The 18,177-nt window shown below is 42.4% G+C and overlaps 1 protein-coding gene across 2 annotated transcripts in view; it reads right to left on the bottom strand.

Annotated features, from left to right (window-relative positions):
• The window catches only part of PDGFB (platelet derived growth factor subunit B), a 49,404-nt gene extending 34,883 nt beyond the window's left edge, over positions 1–14,521 (bottom strand). Inside the window, exon 1 of one of the 2 annotated variants that reach the window (XM_060245433.1) lies at positions 14,380–14,521. The gene's annotated coding sequence lies outside the window, so the exon portion shown is untranslated. The remainder of the gene's footprint in view (positions 1–14,379) is intronic. The other variant, XM_060245432.1, reaches the window with a different exon arrangement.
• Between the last annotated feature and the right edge of the window lie 3,656 nt (positions 14,522–18,177).

Here is an 18,177-nt window from a genome sequence, read left to right as displayed (position 1 = left end):
TCTATTAAAATAACAACACAGTTTCCCCACCTGAATATTTCCTGTTGTAGCTACATTTATGGCAAAGTTTGCTGTACCCATATTCTGGATAAATGAATAAGGATGTTGTAAAAAGATGGTTGAAGATGCCCATCTCATCCCCCTGGTTTCTTCCCAGTCACATCTCTAAGTCCAAAACACATTTATCAAAAACTCCATATCCTTCTCTGCTGTTTCAGACATATAAAGCTACTTTGCTGTCAGGCCATTGGACAATCTAGCTGAGTGTGCCTATTCCAACAGGGAGTAGCTAGCTACCTGGATTCCGTTTAGCAGAAAGATATTGGCCATTAAACCTAAGATCTTATCCATGTAATGTATATAACACTCTTATTATTCATGCTGTGACCTCTCTTCATGTGAGACCTGTGGCGACCATTTTCTAGACCCTTCATGTCTGAGAAGAGCTGTTCCACAGCTGCAATTTGTTGTTCCTGTTGATTAAATAGGCAAGAGATGAAATGTGAATATTTAGGGCTATTGAAGAATGATGAGAATAAGGGAAGGGCAGAGTCACAAGGGAAAAGAAAATAGGTGGTGGTGAAGTTATAAAAGAGGTAAGTGGGCCATAGTCCAGTGTATTCTTTGTGCGCTTACTACATGTTTGGATAGTCAAATGCTGTTTCTGCATGGGGTTGGGGAAAGCCTTTACCATTGTGGAAATGACAGAAAGCTGTTACAACAGGATCCATAGAGGGGCTGGCACTTGGGGTTGCTTTCAGTACTAGAAGGCATTCAGTTGCATAGTAATTTCCACAGTGTAATAAACATCCACCTCTCTGTCTTGTAAGCACAGAAGAGGCAATGTGACAAGCATGGTGGCCTTGCACTCAACCCTCGCAGCTGAGCTGTGGTTCTCAAGGCACTAGTTCAGTTGTGAATTTGAAGGGGGAAGTCAGTTAAGAGGGGGGGGGAGGGAAAACAGAATTCAACACCACCATTTTGAAGATGGAGTTTAACTCTGCTGCCCTCCCTGGACTGGCTGTGAGCACAACTTCCACATGGAGGTTCTGCCTACAGCTTCCCTACCATTTTGTCTTTCAGCCAGCACAAAGGAGGGTTTTCCTGTGTTCTGGCTTGAAGGAAGAAGTCCAAGGGGACACACACATTACACTCAGGAACAGCCTGACATCATCTAGAAGCTCTCCACCAAAGAGTGGAAATGCTGTGCTGCACCGAGGGGAAATCCCCAGGTGGAAGCAGCCAAAGTAAGCCCACTTTAGCATGTGTTGTTAATGTATGTCATCTAGAGTGCAAAGACACCACCTTGGTTTCTACAGGCTGATGTCATTTTAGGTGTAGGCCACTGTACATTCTGCAAGAGTAGTCTGTAGTGTGTTGTGTCTGTCTGCACTACAGTTGAAGAGGGGCACATGAGGGTCACTTGGAAGCAGCATCTACAGTGGTTTGCTGCCAGTCTTGTTATTCCTGTGGGAATTACTTGCTGCACTGCCATTCCTCCCTCTGGTATGCATAGTCTAGGCCTGGAGTGTCAAACATGTGGCCCGGGGGCCAGATCAGGCCCCAAAGGGGTCTTATCAAGCCTGCAAGCAACTCACTTATCTGCTTCCTTCTGCATCACAGCTTGCTTTGCAAGGCTTGGTCAGTCGCACAGGAAATACAGAGCAAAGCCTCTATTTTCTCCATTGGTTGACCAGAACATGAAGTAACTTGCGTACAAAAGTTTGCAATGCCCAGCCATTTCATGTTTTCCCCTGGCTCAAAGCATTGACCATGAGATTTCTATAATGAATGTCAATAAATCAAAAGTAGGTTTGCAACTTACAGACACACACCTGAACAGCATATTCAGGATAGCTACAGCACAGACATTATCTACAGATTTTGATGCAATAATTCAGAGCAAGAGGTGTCAGTTATCAGAAACACTTAAATAAACAAAATATTGCAGGAATGCTAATCTTTTAAAGCATATTTTATTTTAAGTTTTTAAAAAATCTTTAATTGTGACTGTGTCCTTTATAATGTTTATATCTCTACTACCTGGCACTACTTTTTATGACAAACATGGCCTAGCCCAACAAAGTCTAACTTATGTTAGATTTGGCCTTCATAACAAATGAGTTCGACACCCTGGTCAGGGCTGTTTTTCCTCTTCAGCAAACTTGTGCATTCAGAGCTTTTTAGCAGTTGAAATGGCTGAGCATTGCAAACTTTTGTACGCAAGCTGCTAAGCCCTTCACGAATTAGTTCCTGCCTTGTAGCAGATGTCTAGTATTTATACAAACAGCCTGGGGCCATAAGAGGTTACATTTTAAAAATGTCCTCAAAAATGCCTTGTGTGGCTGTGCATCTGTGGAGGTAATCTGGCATTAGAGTGCCTGTTCCAGGAAGAGTTAGGCAGGATGGTCTCTTCACACACAGCCTGGAGAGAAGAGTTTTATGACATCTCCCCTAACTTTGATGAAATCTCACTGCGAAAAAGGTGGATTGTGAGCTTCCCTCTCTCTGTTTTGAACCCACTGGTATAATCAGCTGGTCATCTTTTTTGGTGATGCTATCAAGGGTGAAACAAGAAGTACTTTGACTGAGAGGAAGTGGATCATGTGGGGGATGCAGGAAGGGTTTATTTAGTCTCAGAGTACCTTCTCCATTATGTTTAAATAAAAGCCCCATAGTCCTATCTGTGTGCAAAACCATCCTGTCAGCTAAATGGTCTATTTCATACACACAAACTTTATCAAATTCAGACAGCTCATAATCATATGTGTTGAACAGCACAATCTTCTCATTCTCTTTTTCTGACACATAGATATGGCCAGACACATGTAGGATTATAGTGCTGCTCTAATTTCACTTCTGTACCTCTGGGATTTTGACATACTTTACACTGTATGGAACCTTGGCAGAGAACAAACATCTCAGGCTGAGTTGACAGCCAGCTGTGTCAGGCAGTCAATTTCCATATCAGAATTTCATTCCAGTTACAAAACTGGGGTTGCTTCCCATGGGGTGCCCCAGGAGCCTTACCATGGTAGCCCCAGTATATGAGGAAGAGGAGCTGCCTGTTCAAAACTTAATTTCAGCATTGGAGTCCAGTAGCACCTTTAAGACCAACAAAGTTTTATTGAGAATGTAAGCTTTCGTGTGCATGCACACTTCATCATTCTCAATGCCTGCATTCTCAATAAAAGTTTGTTCTTAAAGGTGCTACTGGACTCCAACTTTGTTCTGTTGCTTCAGACCAACATGGCTGCCCACCCAGATCTCATTAATGTCAGCATAGCACTCCTAAGGCTTTGACACTGTCTGCAGTCATTCATTTTCAGAAAGGCACTGTTATGATCTTTTGTCATCTAGCCCATCTCACAATTCAGGGGATGAAGAAGATAGAAGATACTGGATTTATATCCCACCCTCCACTCCGAAGAGTCTCAGAGCGGCTCACAATCTCCTTTACCTTCCTCCCCCACAACAGACACCCTGTGAGGTGGGTGGGGCTGGAGAGGGCTCTCCCAGCAGCTGCCCTTTCAAGGACAACCTCTGCCAGAGCTATGGCTGACCCAAGGCCATTCCAGCAGGTGCAAGTGGAGGAGTGGGGAATCAAACCCGGTTCTTCCAGATAAGAGTCCACACACTTAACCACTTCACCAAACTGGCTGCCATGCCAAATTTAAACTGCCATGCATTGCAATATAGTACATATATCTTTATGTCTTGTAAATTGTTTGGTGAGCTAACATACAAGGAAATGTAGTAATCACATAGAAAAGCCAGGAAAACCAATAGAGTCTTGTGGCACTTTAAAGACTAACCAAATTAAATCTGTTAGTTTTAACCAATTTTTTTGTTTACAGAGCAGCTAGTCAAGGACTCCCCTGGGATAAAAATACTGCTCTGTTCATTGCTACCTGCTGACAAGCCAGCTCAGTGTTGGTGTAGGGAGATCGCTGTGGGAAATCAGCTGCAGACCTAAGCAAACTTATTAGGAACAAAGTCTCAGTTGAACACACCAGGAGGATGGTAAACATGTTTAAAATCTGTCTGATAAATGTATGGACTATGCAGACCATGCCCCTATAGGAAGCCTCTATAGGTTTTGAGGCACACAAAACAGAGTGCAACTCATAGAGCCATTTTTACATTTGAATGTTGGGGCCATTGTGTTTCTAAATTTTGTTGATTTCCAGATTCTTTTGGAATTTATAGATTTGTATTTTTACATGGATTGTTATTTTATACTGTCCATAGAATTGAATGTGTTTATGCTGTTTTATTATGAATATTTGTGTTATATTACTGCATACTGCTTTGTGCATTCATATAGAAAGGTGGTGTATAATTTTTAAAAATAACAATTTCAGCTTGTTTACTTGGAAGCACCATTGAAATCAATGGGATCACAGTTTACATGACCTGTTGGGAGAGTGGTTAACTTCTCCCAAATGTGCCCCCCCCATCCCCGGCAATACAACAGCAGAGGTCTAGTGAGTGAGGAGGTAGTGTCACTGTGGGCTGTAAGAACTCTATCCCACAGCATGATGCTCGATCCAGGACTTCCAGTGTTGAGGCTGGAGTTGAAAGATAGGGTTGAGATTCTGTTCACGCAATACTCATCTCACTACCAATGCTCTCTCTAAGCTGTGGAGTCTTGTGAGCAAAAATTCTACTTCGTAAGCTATTGGTATTAAAGTTCTAAGCTACTGCATAAATTGGTTTGCTCTGGGGTCATCCTTCCTGAGCTAATGCCCCTGTATAAATCATAATGCCCCTGTATAAATCGATGGTGCGGTCTCATTTGGAATACTGTGTGCAATTCTGATCACCGCACCTCAAAAAGGATATTAGAGCACTGGAAAAAGGGCAGAAAAGGGCAACTAGAATGATTACAGGTTTGGAACACTTTCCCTATGAAGAAAGGTTAAAACGCTTGGGGCTTGTTAGCTTGGAGAAACGTCGACTGCGGGGTGACATAATAGAGGTTTACAAGATTATGCATGGGATGGAGAAGGTAGAGAAAGAAGTACTTTTCTCCCTTTCTCACAATACAAGAACTCATGGGCATTCAATGAAATTGCTGAGCAGTCGGGTTAGAACGGATAAAAAGAGATACTACTTCACCCAAAGGGTGATTAACATGTGGAATTCACTGCCACAGGAGGTGGTGGAGGCTACAAGCATAGCCAGCTTCAAGAGGGGGTTAGATAAAAATATGGAGCAGAGGTCCATCAGTGGCTATTAGCCACAGTGTGTGTGTGTGTGTGTATATAAATTTTTGACCACTGTGTGATACAGAGTGTTGGACTGGATGGGCCATTGGCCTGATCCAACATGGCTTCTCTTATGTTCTTAAGACAAAAACATGTGAGCCGAAGGCTAAAAGACTGTGAGCTAGCTCACACTAACTCAGAGGGAACACTGCTCACTATCTCACAGTCTACTTTCCTGAGGTGACGGGGTCTCAAGGGTGGTGTTGAGGACCTCTAGACTGGTTGCCATGGAGCACTTCAGTATTCATGCTGAGGTGGTCTGGTCAGGAGCAATTCATGATTTCATGACATCCCTGACAACTATGGGACTGTATCAGGTAACAACTGGTTCTACACTTTGTGCAGGTCACATTCTTGATCTGGTGCTCTGTTCTGGGTGGGATGAATGTTATCTGAAACAGGCTGGGTTGTCAATATGCAGATGACACTCAGCTTTACTTTGCACTTCTGACTGATCCCAGGGAGGCTGTAGAAACCCTGAACTGGTGCCTGGAGGCAGTTTTGGAGAGTATGTAAGCTGATAAAAGTGAAGCTCAACCCTGGCAAGGTAGAAATGCTACTGGTAAACTGAAGGTATAACCCAGGATTTAAGGTGTCACCTGTTCTGGATGCGACTGCACTCCCTTTGAAGGAACAAGCCCATAATTTGGGAGTACTCTTGGATCCAGGCCTACTGCTGGATAAGCAGGTGGCAACTGTGTCCAGGAGTGCTGTTTAGCAGCTTTGACTGGTTAGCCAGCAGTGGCCTTTTCCTGGGAAAAAAAGATCTGGCTTCTTTTGTGTATGTCCTAGTTATATCTAGATTAGATCACTGCACTGAAGTCTATGTAGGTTACTGAAAAGCATTCAGAAACTTCATCTGGTTCAGAATGCTGCAGTCAGGACGCTGACAGGAGTGAATCACAGGAACCATGGCACTCCTGTTTTGATGCATCTTAACTGGCTCCCAGTCTGTTTACAGGCACAATTCAAGGTGCTGGAGTTAACCTTTAAAGCCCTTTATGGCTTGGGACTGACATACCTGAAGGATGATCTAATCTCTTATGAACTACTCAACCACTGCAGTCGTTTTGGGAGGCCTTGCCTTCTGAGATTAGGTGGATAGTAGAGTTGCAATCCCCCCACTGGGTCCACTCATCCCCACCAGTCACCCTTGCCCTTGGGCCCATTCACCCCCAGCAATCACCATGCCAGCAGAGGGTCTTACTGTCATTGGGGGAGGCCTACATCAGCCTGTCAGCATCACTGCCAGCAACACAGTGATGTCACTTCTGGAGGGTGCCATAGGTGGCACCCTCTGGCACCCTCCAGAAGTGACATCACATTGCCAGGGACTCTAGAATTTTGGCAAAAACTCTGTGGTAAAAAATGGCTTCTATAATAAAATGTTTTGTCTAAATACCAGAGTATCCCTTCAATGACAATGCTGAGATGCTGGTATAGGCCTCCCATGCTGTTGTTAAAATCCCCTCACATTGGTTGTCAGGGTTACCTGGCAACCCTAGCAGGTGGCCACCCAAGAAAGTGCCTTCTCAGTTGTAGCACCAAAGCTCTGAAACTTTCTCTCCAAGGAGACTTCTCTGAGCAATCCCTTCTTCCTGCCCTATGTTGTTTTTATGGTTTTGTATTTGGTTTTAATTGTCTTAATGATGTTTAATTGTTGGTTTTACTGGTTTTTTTTAGATGAGGTTTTGTTACGTATGCTTTTAATCTGTTAGCTGCCTTGATGGCAGAGTATGGATTTGAACCTGAATCTCCCAGATCCTAGTCTAATACTTTTAACTACTATACTACACTGGCTGTCTACAATTTCTTTTGCTTACTTATTAAATGCCTAGGCCATCTTTTTTTTACTGTATTTGTCCTCAAAGTGGCTATCTTTTCTATATTTTAGCATATGGAGAGAAAGGAAGAAGGGAAGGATGCTAATGGCCATTTTTAGACAAAGCCCCAGACAAAAACATGATTTTTCTTTTAAATATCTTGGAATACCTATAGGTAACCATTAGCTGTCGCCTTATCCATACAGGGATCAGTGTACTGTGGGCGTACTGAGCAGTCTCTTTTATGTACATCAAATAGAATTTGTGCAGAGTCCAAGGCTATTTTACCAGCAAGTGCAATGTTTGTGGCCCAAGAAAGCTGGAAATCTCATGTTGAATCTTTTGGTTCAGTGTCTTTTCTACATCCGGCTAAATAACATGGGAGCTGAGTTGGGAAGGTTATTTATTTACATGTGGATGATGCCAAGAGGAATTTTTAGAAGCATGGATTTCGAAAGAAGCTAATTTCAACTGATACTTCAGACGAGGAAGAGGATGTTTGGAAATCCACCTAGAGTCCTGGATGGGGCCAAAGGTAAATAGTATTCAAAGTCATGTAAGAGTTCAGTGACTATTCGTTTAGTTTATTTACCATGGGAAAGAAACAGATTGTCTGTCCCTGTGGAATCATAAAAAGGGTCCAGGTCAGATTCAGACAAAGTGGAGACAGGTACAGTATCTCTTTAGCAGATGTATAAATGGTAGTGGTTCCTGGCCTGTGGCTTTACTTTCTGAGTGTTATAGATTGATGAGAACCAGCATGATGTAATGGATAGGACATTGAGTTTGGAAATGAGAAACTTAGGTTCATAAACTATAACCTCATTGGGGTTGTCTTGCTATCTAACTGAGTAAGTTTCCACTGAACAAAGGTGGGGTACAAATCCAATAGATGGAAGAGAGGCTGTAGCTTCTTCCAACTTTCCAACCTTCTGTCCCAGAACGCATTCTGATTGGGTTTTGCAGAAACAGTGCTAACCCATCGGGACGATGATCTGATGTTCTTCTCCCAAAGCTGTTCTCTCTTCTGCACCTTAAAAATATCTTAGACCCATGTTAAGCCCACTTCTTCATTTTAATTTTGATCTGTATCTGTCAGCAAGAATTATTTATGTCAACCTATTTATGCCATATTTGTGGAGACTTGGTGAATTGTTTCCAGACCCACCAGGTTAATTATTTAGCATTTAAATGTTGTGTTTTGAATCTGCAAACTGATTTGCAGAATGCTTTACACACATGATCTCAGTCATCCTTCTGATAATCCTGTAAGGTAGGTCAGTACCCTTGTATTTTGGATACAGGGGTGAGACACAGTAGTTTGCCATAGTTCAGCTGGTGTGTCTGTGGCTGACAGTTTGGGAGGAACTCACTGGTACTGAGCACTGACACCTTGGGGGAGGAGCTCTCCTAAGTCCTATAGGGGGAATTGGTGGGAAACCATGCAATCTTATATATGAGTACTACACTTTTTTTAAAAAACCCAAAAACCTCTGCATGAAATCATCTTCAGTCAGTGGCTCTCATTAGCTAAAGTGGCTTCTTTTGTCTTTCAGACCAAGCAGTGTCATGCATGTGATTGAAAAGATCCTTCCTCATGCTCCATAGTAGATACAGAACCATTATCAAAGTTTTGACAGTTTTCCTTTCTAGACATGTGGTTCTGTGAATGCTTTCACTTATGGGAGGCATAAATTTTTAGTGGACAGTCTGACATGAAAAATAGCAGTGCAGTCTCTGGATAACAGAGTTGCTTGTTGCGTTTGAGATCCACAAGTTAACAGCCCAGTGTGCTGAAGGTCTAAACAAAAGATGGCAAGGAATGGAGCATCAATGTGTCCCAGTAGATAGGACAGCTGGACTTTGATTTGGTTCCTTTCCGTTCTGCTTTTAACCATAACAGTGGCTTTGAGCAAGTCTTGTGTGGTATCTTCTGTAAAATTGGGATAACTGTTTCATAGGGCTCTTGAAGAGGTTTAGCTGGGATTAGGTTGCTGAGGTTGCTACAAAGACTCTTCGATGTACAGAGTGCAATCCTAGTCATTGAGAAATGAGGCTGTAACTCAGTAGCAAAGCATCTTCATTGAATGCAGGCAGTCCCATGTTCAGTCCCTGGCACCCCTAGTTAAAAGGCTCAGGTAATAATTGATTTGAAAGGTATCTGCCAGAGACCCTGAAGTGCTGCTTCCAATCAGAGTAGACAGTAGTGACTTTGGTAGACCAAGAGTCTGAATCAGTGTAAGGTAGCCTCATGTGAACCAGGATGTTTCCTATTCTGATCTCACTTCTCACCATGAATTGCCATAGGCAAGGCATTTTGCCTCAGTCTTGCTTCTGTAGTATGGGGGAAAGAATGCTGGCATAATCTTAAATGGCTGTTGTGAAGGAGTTCACCAGGAGACTGCATGTGAATGTGCACAGTTTAGTGTGTGCCTCTAGATCAGATGCATGGCTGTTAGGTAGGCTTGAGACCCAAGAACAAAGTATTAGTATTCAAACATTTCAGTAAATAAAAAAGACAGCCAGTGTAGTGTAGTGGTTAGAATGCCAGACTAGGATCTGGGACCCCCAGGTTTGAATCCCTACTGTGTCATGGAGACTTGTTGGATGACTTTGGGCCAATCCCATGCTTTCAGCCTAACGTACCTCCCAGGGTTGTTGTGGGGATAAAGACAGATGAGAGAGAACAATGTTAGCCCTTTGGGTTCTAGTGGGGAAGAAAGGTGGTGGTATAAATGAAGTAAATAAAAAATAAAATCTATGCACCATGTTTCCGTTACACAGCGCTCAAAGTAGCATTCAGTTCTAACATGAGCATTATCAGGCATAGTGGGATGGCAGTAGTTTCTTCCCGATTTCACATCCATTCTATATCTATAGCATCCTTGTGTTTCAGAAGACTTGCTCCAGCTTTGTCTGAGAGATCAGATTAACTTTCTGAATGTGTAGCTCAGACCTGCTGTTAGACCCAGGTGGGCAGCCGTGTTGGTCTGAAGCAGTGGAACAAAGTAGGAGTCCAGTAGCACCTTTAAGACTTTGTTGGTCTTAAAGGTGCTGCTGAACTCCTACTTCAGACCTGCTGTTGTTAACCTAATCAGTTGCACACATGACTTGAAGGCATCATTTGGCAGAGAAAGGGGGGGATGGGGCAGGTTTACATTGTGTAGGGTGGATTAGGGAATTAAAGGGTATTTGGCATTTGAATAGAGTGTCTTTTCTCAAATTCCAGGAATTGTAAAAGAAGCCTGTGGCTCAAAAATCTTTTCAGGTATTAAGGAGGCTATTTTCAGTGCATGTGGGAGCAAAAGATACCACCTAAGTGGAAGCTGCAAGGTCACAGAAGCTGACAAGACCTCTTAGTGATTCACTGCTTTACTGTCATTCATCTTGATTTTGCTGGGTTTTTATTATCCAAGTCTCATCTCCAAACCAAGAGATTGATAAAAGCGGCCTTTTCTCAGGAATGGGTCTTTTTATGGTGGCACCATAGCAGTGAAAGAGCCATCCTCAGTAGGTTTATCTGACAACACCTTTGCTGTCACTTTAGTTCTGGCGATGAAAGTTTTATTTCAGGTAGTATTTAATTGTTAATGTTACTGTTTATATTTCTCTATTATCTGTGTCTCTGAGAAATTTGCTGTTATTAAATATTGATGGACTGTTTCTATTTTATGCCACTGTATTTTATTCTGATGTTACTATTCTCATCTATAGGCAGCAATTTCCATAACTTATCTGCTAGAATATTTTATGGTAGCCTTCCCCCCCCCCCCCCATGGGCCTCAAAACACAATTTATTGTCCATAGATTCCCCCTTATATCCACCATGAATCTGGTCTAATAGATGTGCAAGAGGAATTCTGTTCTTGAAACTGCGTTCAGAGGTATGCTGGGGTCATTTTTGGATCAAGCCTTCCTGTCACTCATGCACACACACACACCCATTTTTCTTACCTGAAACATTCCCAGGGAGTGACTGTTTACCCTGCTGGGGAAAATTATGCATAGTACATGTAAATTTCTTTAGTGGGACAAATAGCAACTTCTGAGGGCATAGTTGGCAAGCGAAGGCTTAAGCTTGCTAAACTCACAATGCTGATCCAAGGATGGGCATGTGGGGGGTGGGGACACAAAGATTGTACAATGTAATTAGGCTCCTAAGTAAGCTCAGTAGTCATGGGGTAAAAGGACAAGTCCTCTCATGGATCAAAAACTGGCTAATTAATAGGAAACAGAGAGTGAGTATAACTGGGCAATTTTCACAGTGGAGGGTGATAAGCAGTGGGGTACCGCAGGGCTCAGTTCTGGGTGTATTGCTTTTTAACTTGTTCATTAATAATTTGGAGTTGGGAGTAAGCAGTGAAGTGGCTAAGTTTGCAGATGACACTAAATTGTTCAGGGAGGATTGTGAGGCACTCCAAAGGGATCTGTCAAGGCTGGGCAAGTGGGCGTCAACATGGCAAATGAGGTTCAACATGGCCAAGTGGAAAATAATGCACATGGCGGCTAAAAATCCTAACTATAAATACATGTTGATGGAGTCTGGGCTGGTGGAGATTGACCAAGAGAAAGATCTTGGGAGTCATGGTAGATAACTTACTGAAAATGTTGTGACAGTGTGTGACTGCAACAAAAAAGGCCAACACTATGCTGGGGATTATTAGGAAGGGAATTGAAAACGTATCAGCCACTATCATAATAAAGGTAAAGATAGTCCCATGTGCAAGCACCAGTCGTTTCTGACTCTGGGGTGACGTCACATCATGACGTTTTCACAGCAGACTTTTTACAGGGTGGTTTGCCATTGCCTTCCCCAGTCATCTACACTTTCCTCCCAGCAAGCTGACCTCAGAAGGATGGAAGGATGAGTCAACCTTGAGCTGGCTATCTGAACCCAGCTTCTGCCAGGATCGAGCTCAGATCGTGAGCAGAGTTTGACTGCAGTACTGCAGCTTTACCACTCTGTGCCACGGGGCTCCTAATAATAGGAGCCTCTGTATAAATCAATGGTACTCATTTGGAATACTCTGTACAATTCTGGTTACCACACCTCAAAAAAATATTATAGCATTGGGAAAAGTCCAGAAAAAGGCAACCAGAATGATTAAAGGGTTGAAACACTTTCCCTAAGAAAAAAAGTTAAAAGCACTTTGGGGCTCTTTAGTTTGGAGAAACATTGACTGAGGGGTGACATGATAGAGGTTTATAAGATTATGCATGGGATAGAGAAGGTAGAGAAAGAAGTACTTTTCCCCCTTTCTCACAATACAAGAACTCATGGACACTCAATGAAATTGCAGAAGCAGTTGGATTAGAACAGATAAAAGGAAGTACTTATGTACCCAAAAGGTGATTAACACATGGAATTCACTGCCATAGGAGGTGGTGGCAGCTACAAGCATAGATGGCTTCAAGATGGGATTGGATAAACATATGAAGCAGAGGTTCATCAGTAGTTATTAGCCACAAGGTATAGATGGAGATGTTTGCCTGGGGCAGTGATGTTCTGTATTCTTGCTGCCTGAGGGGGTGCAGTGGGAGGGCTTTTAGTGTCCTGACCTCACTGATGGCCCTCCTGATGGCACCTGTTTTTTTGGCCACTGTGTAACAGAGTGATGGACTGGATGGGCCATTGACCTGATCCAACTTGGTTTCTCTTATGTTCTTAGGGTGGTTCAGAGACATGGCTGTGGAATAGTATTGTTGTGAAATTGTTGTGTCTTGTCCTGCTGTTTTTTACTGTGTCTTGAACATGCTTCTGGAAAGGCAGGAAGGATATAAAATGTTTTAATAAATAAAAGCTAATCTAAGGCTTTGTGATAGTTGTTTCTCTGAAGTAACAGGACTGGTTTGCCCTCTTAGTTTTATTGTGTGGGGGGTTATTGTGTGTGGGGTTAACTCTAAATATACAGGGCGAGAGAGGACCATGCTGCTGAGAAACTAAGTCCTATAGTTGCTCACATTAATCTAATAGCATTCAAAATAAATGTAAAATGGACTAGGTCAGATGGCAAGAGACTTCTGGACTCCTGAGGGAAATGGCAAAGTTTGTTCCTTTTGGAGGGATATATTAATGTGTGTGGGGACAGTTGTACCCCTAGATCTTATTTAATGTAAAAGGGTTTATTGAACAAAGAACTTTAAAAATAGTTCTGAAAGTGCTATAAGCCTTTTGAGTAGCAATGTGTTACTCGTGGTGGGTGTTATTCAGTAGATGCCTACAACAATCACACCAAAATGCATGTAAGTATGTACACTTTAGAAGGCTTTGAGCTAGCCTTTTCAGTGTATGGCATGAAGTCATATGGCAACCTATCACCCCCAAAATAATTGTTAACAGAAATTAAGGCAGGAGACACAAGATGAATCTGGGCAACAGTTAGTGATAGTTCTACAATGCCTCTGCCTAGTATTTGGGAAATATATAGAGTACAAGTCAGCCAGTGTACCTTGAAAAATGAAAAAAAAAAAGTTATTTACCATGCTTTCTCTCAGGGCTAATGATTCAGGTATTAGACCAATCTTATACTGTGTGCTTGGAATTTATTAAGCTAGAAATACCATCTTCTGATTCCATATAGTTTACTAAAATGGATGAGAGTTCTTACTTCATCCATAGTAAGAATGCACTGGAAGCATGGGAAAGATGTATCCTTTCATAACTTTGATTGTGAGTGCCACTTGATGATGAAAGGCTATTTGAAAAGGGCAGCTGGACCACAGAATGTGAAATTGAGAATGCTGCCCTTGTCGCCTGATGGATGTCACAGAGAAGGAGAGATGCGTTGAAAAAAATTAAAGCTGTCTTCAAGGGAGAGCAGTTACCTCAGACTTGTGATTTGTATATATTTTATGAGCCAGAGATTAAAAAAAACCCAATATACAGATCCATACTGAACTGATTTATTCTTTTCCCTTCTGGACTTCGACAGATAAAGGAACTCATCATGAGGAGCAAGTGATGGTATATGTACCCTCCCCCTCTTCTCTCCCCTCCACCTTTTTCCTGTTTTGATGGCGGTGGGGGTGGAATCTGCTTTCCTTCTTTATTTTTCCAAAGAGACAAATATCACTGGAAAGAAATATCTTCTCCCCAGCCCCCAAAATAACAATGCTGTTTATTTATGACATACATCACAATACATCTTATTCTTTGGGGATATTAACACACTATTATTTTTTCCTAACTGGTAGAAACTGTTAGTCCCCCCCCCCCCCACTTCCTTTCCCAACCACTACCCAGCCCCTCCACATATAAACCATCCATCCCCCTCCCCACAACTCACCATCCTCATGTCCTTCACTCCTCCTGCAGCAGCAGCAGAGGAAAGGAAGCCTGCTGAACAAGAGTAAAAATAGACCCGGCAGTTACTCAGCTCCTGAGAACATGATGACATGACTCATGAAGTAAAATAAAGAGATGTGAAAAATCAAAAGCGGTTGCATTTCTCCCCCACCCAACAACCGTGCACAGGCTTTATGCATCCCATGCCCACCTCCACATAGGCCCCTGCTGCTTCTCAGATCTAAGGGGGAAGGGAGGGAAAGAAAACCAGTCTCGAAATATAGAAGTTACTGAAGTAAATTACCCAGATAACTGCTCCAAAATGCATATCCTTTTTAAAAAAATAATTTGAACTTCACTTCCATTTTCACATTCTCTCTCATATAGCAACTTTTTGCTTTCTTTCATGGCTGACACACATGGTAAGCCAAGACTCTGTTCCTACTTTGCTTTCACTTGGCATGGAATGTGGACATATATTTACTTATTTGGATATTTATGCCCCACCTTTCTCCCCAATGGGGTCCCAAAGCAGCTTGCAACATCATTCTCTCCTCTTCTATTTTGTTGTCAGAACAACAACTCTGTAAGGTAGGTTAGGCTGAGAGTGTGTAACTAGCCCAGGGATACCCAGCAAGCTTCCATAGAGTGGGGTTTTGATTCTGGTCCTTTAATAGCCTAACTCTAACCACTACACCACACCGGCTCCCAGTGGCCTTGGACCATCTCAGTGTGCATTGCTGAGGACTTTGAGGCAGTCTCAGTCTGCATATTCCATCTTCCTCCATATCTCACCAGTCATGCTTTTGTTTCACCCCTTTTTGGAAAGAACCAGGGCTGTTTCTCAAGCACTTCCCAAGCACAAAATGCTGTGGCAAAGCCAGTGCAGGTAGATGTTAACTCCCAAAGTCATATGTGTGAATATTGTCTAACTGGATGATTGTGACCTGCACTTTCAATAGTGTGGTTCATCAGCTGCAGATCAAGTGATGAAGTAAGCTATTATTTGCAAGAGTTCATGTCACAATAAGTCATTTGGCATTCAAGGTATCTCAGACAGCATTTTCAGTATTGTTACTTATCCAGTTTCCCCAATTTTTTTTTCAGGACTAATTTCAATTTAACATTTTTTTTCTTGCATTGTTCAGGTCCAATTCATACATAAGTACCACCACCCACAGGTGACGTTCAACAGCTCCATGTGGCTGCTGTTATGTGGTGTAGTATTGATATGCAGCTGCTCACCATGCAAACTGGGTGATTTTCAGAATCCCACCATGACAGGATCAATAGGTGGAATGATTTCAGTTAAACTAGCCTGTGTGGTGAGACATGTGGTTGCCATTTGGACCAATTTAGTGGTCACATGGTAGTCATCATGTAAAACTTCAAAGAGAGGTGAGAGAAAAGAACCCACAATGTGAATCTTGGAGTTCAGTTGTGCAATAAGGAACAGTGTGTACTAGAAGTCTTTCTGAGCTCTGCCATTTCAGATTGCAGGTCAGGCAGGGATTGATAGCTTCTCCATTTTATAGAGTAACATTTCCCTGGCAAATGCTGGGAAATTTGGGGTGTGTGTGTGAGGAGAATGGAATTTGGGGATGATGTGATGTCACTTGCAAGTGACGCTTTAGACTGCCTCTCCCAGTCTCTGATCTTCCCCATAGAAACTAGGAGAAATTCCTAGAGTATTAGAATGCCCAGCTTGCTGGGGAAGGCAATGGCAAAGCAACCTATAAAAAGTCTGCCGTGAAAACGTTGTGAAAGCAACATCACCTCGGAGTCAGAAATGACTGGTGCTTGCACAGGGGATTACCTTTACCTTTATTACTATGTGGAGGTCATTTTTTTCCTCACATTTGTGTTCCTCAGAGCCAGGAAATTAGGGCTGGGGGCAGGTAAATCAGAGGCCTACCATTTTATAATCCTCTACTTTACATACAAGGAATTTTTTTAATGTGGGGAAAATTTCTTCCCCTTGTGGTATATAATGTGATTTTGTTTATCATGAAGTTGACTCTTTACCATATTAGAAAAATCTCACCACACAATGGAGAAAGCTGGTTTATGCATTGCATGTATCAGTTACAAATTTGCAAATTTCTTCCCTGATAGTCAGTTTTTGTGTCCCTACATTCTCACATCTTCTAGTAGCAGAGGAAAGTTGTGTGAAAATAGGCCCCCACATACCCCAGTGTTGCCATATAAAACAGAGCACAAAATACTGAATGATCTCTAGCTTTGTATTCAGTATTTACTAGCAGTTGCAATCTGTGGCACAGGAGGCCACATTTTTTTTAAAATGCTAATTTGCCAGTTAGCTTAGTGTGTGCATTTCCCACTATCTTTGTTTGGGTAAAGTTGTATGGAGCATTACACTGGTCCAGAGAGTGACCATGAATCATTCTATTTCGGTCTCTATCCTTAGCTTTGCACCTGAAAACTATATGGGAGAAGCTGCTATATAGGCACATAGAATGGGGAAGTTAGAACCATGTCCAACCATGAAACGATCCTCTAAGGAATCAAAAGTGGAATCAAAACAGATTTCCCCCCCAACCCTCACCATCTTCACTTTTGTGGAATGTAAAAGCTGTGTGCATGGCATTTTACTCCTATCCTTTGGGTTATTGTCTGAGATCCTGTTTGATCAGTTTCACTATTTTTTCAGATTGCTTTCCTAGTGTTTTGGGTGGAGGTGACCACAGTCTCTGTCTTTTCCATAAAGTTTCTAGCTATCCCTTTATTGAAGCCCTTTATTTGGATCTGCTGTGTACAGTGGTCTCATATTTCTGACTTTCATGCTTCTAGTGATATCTTATTTCCAATTTGCTAGTTTATGAAAGTTTTGTGAAAATAAGGTTTAATTCAGGATTTCACTAAAACTGGACTGCCACATATGTGCACAAAACCATAAGTTGCTCTCAGTCAGCACATGAGCTACAGCTTTGGCATTGGAAGACTGAACGCTTTCAGATATGGCTATCTTGGGAAGGTTCAAATTCTTTTTCCTTTTATCTAACAAAACCCCCTGAAGCCAATCATGAATGTAAGACTGAACAGAATGGTGCAAAACTGTGCAAAAATAATATTGTGCAAAACTAAACAATTTCTCATCTCTGAAATGGAGAAAATGTTGGCCTTATGCTCAGGATTGTTGGAAGACTGACCATGTGCAAATGTGGCAGCATGCCTGCTGACTATGAAGTCCATGCAGATGCATATTCAGCCAGTGCTGAATTGCACTGGCTGTCTATTGAGTACCAGACCCAGTTCAAGGTTATGGTATTGACCTTCAAACCCTGTGCAGCCTGGGACCAACATATGTGCAGGTCTGTCTCTTTAGCTATCTGCCCCAAAGAGCTCTGCTCTCTGCTGAACAACATTTGCTGGTAATCCACTTAGCCTCAGCTAGGGCCAGGGCATTTTCCACCCTGGCCCCAACCTGGTGGAACTTGCTCCCACTCGAGATCCGGACCCTGCGGGATATAGTGCAGTTCTGCCAGATCTGCAAGATGGAGCTGTTCTTCCAGATCTTTGGTGAGGCAGTAGACATATGAAGACCTTGGCCTCCCTTGCCTACACTATCTGGATGAATAGTCCTCAAGAACTATCTTGGCATCTGTTCAATCTGGGCACTGCTATTGGTTTGTTGTTATGCCCTACCCAGTGGGAGACATTGGTTGGCACCAGAGATGGTCATATGCTGGCTGTTTTAAATCTTTAATCTGTTATTAATTGTATTTATTGTTGTTACTTTTCTTGCTGTGGCCTGCCGTGACCTTGCTTGTGGGGAGGG

The sequence above is a fragment of the Heteronotia binoei genome, chromosome 8 (genome assembly GCF_032191835.1).
Source record: "Heteronotia binoei isolate CCM8104 ecotype False Entrance Well chromosome 8, APGP_CSIRO_Hbin_v1, whole genome shotgun sequence".
NCBI classification, from domain to species: domain Eukaryota; kingdom Metazoa; phylum Chordata; class Lepidosauria; order Squamata; family Gekkonidae; genus Heteronotia; species Heteronotia binoei.
The sequence above is the reverse complement of the archived record's forward strand: the minus strand, read 5'-3'. Positions and strand labels throughout refer to the sequence as shown.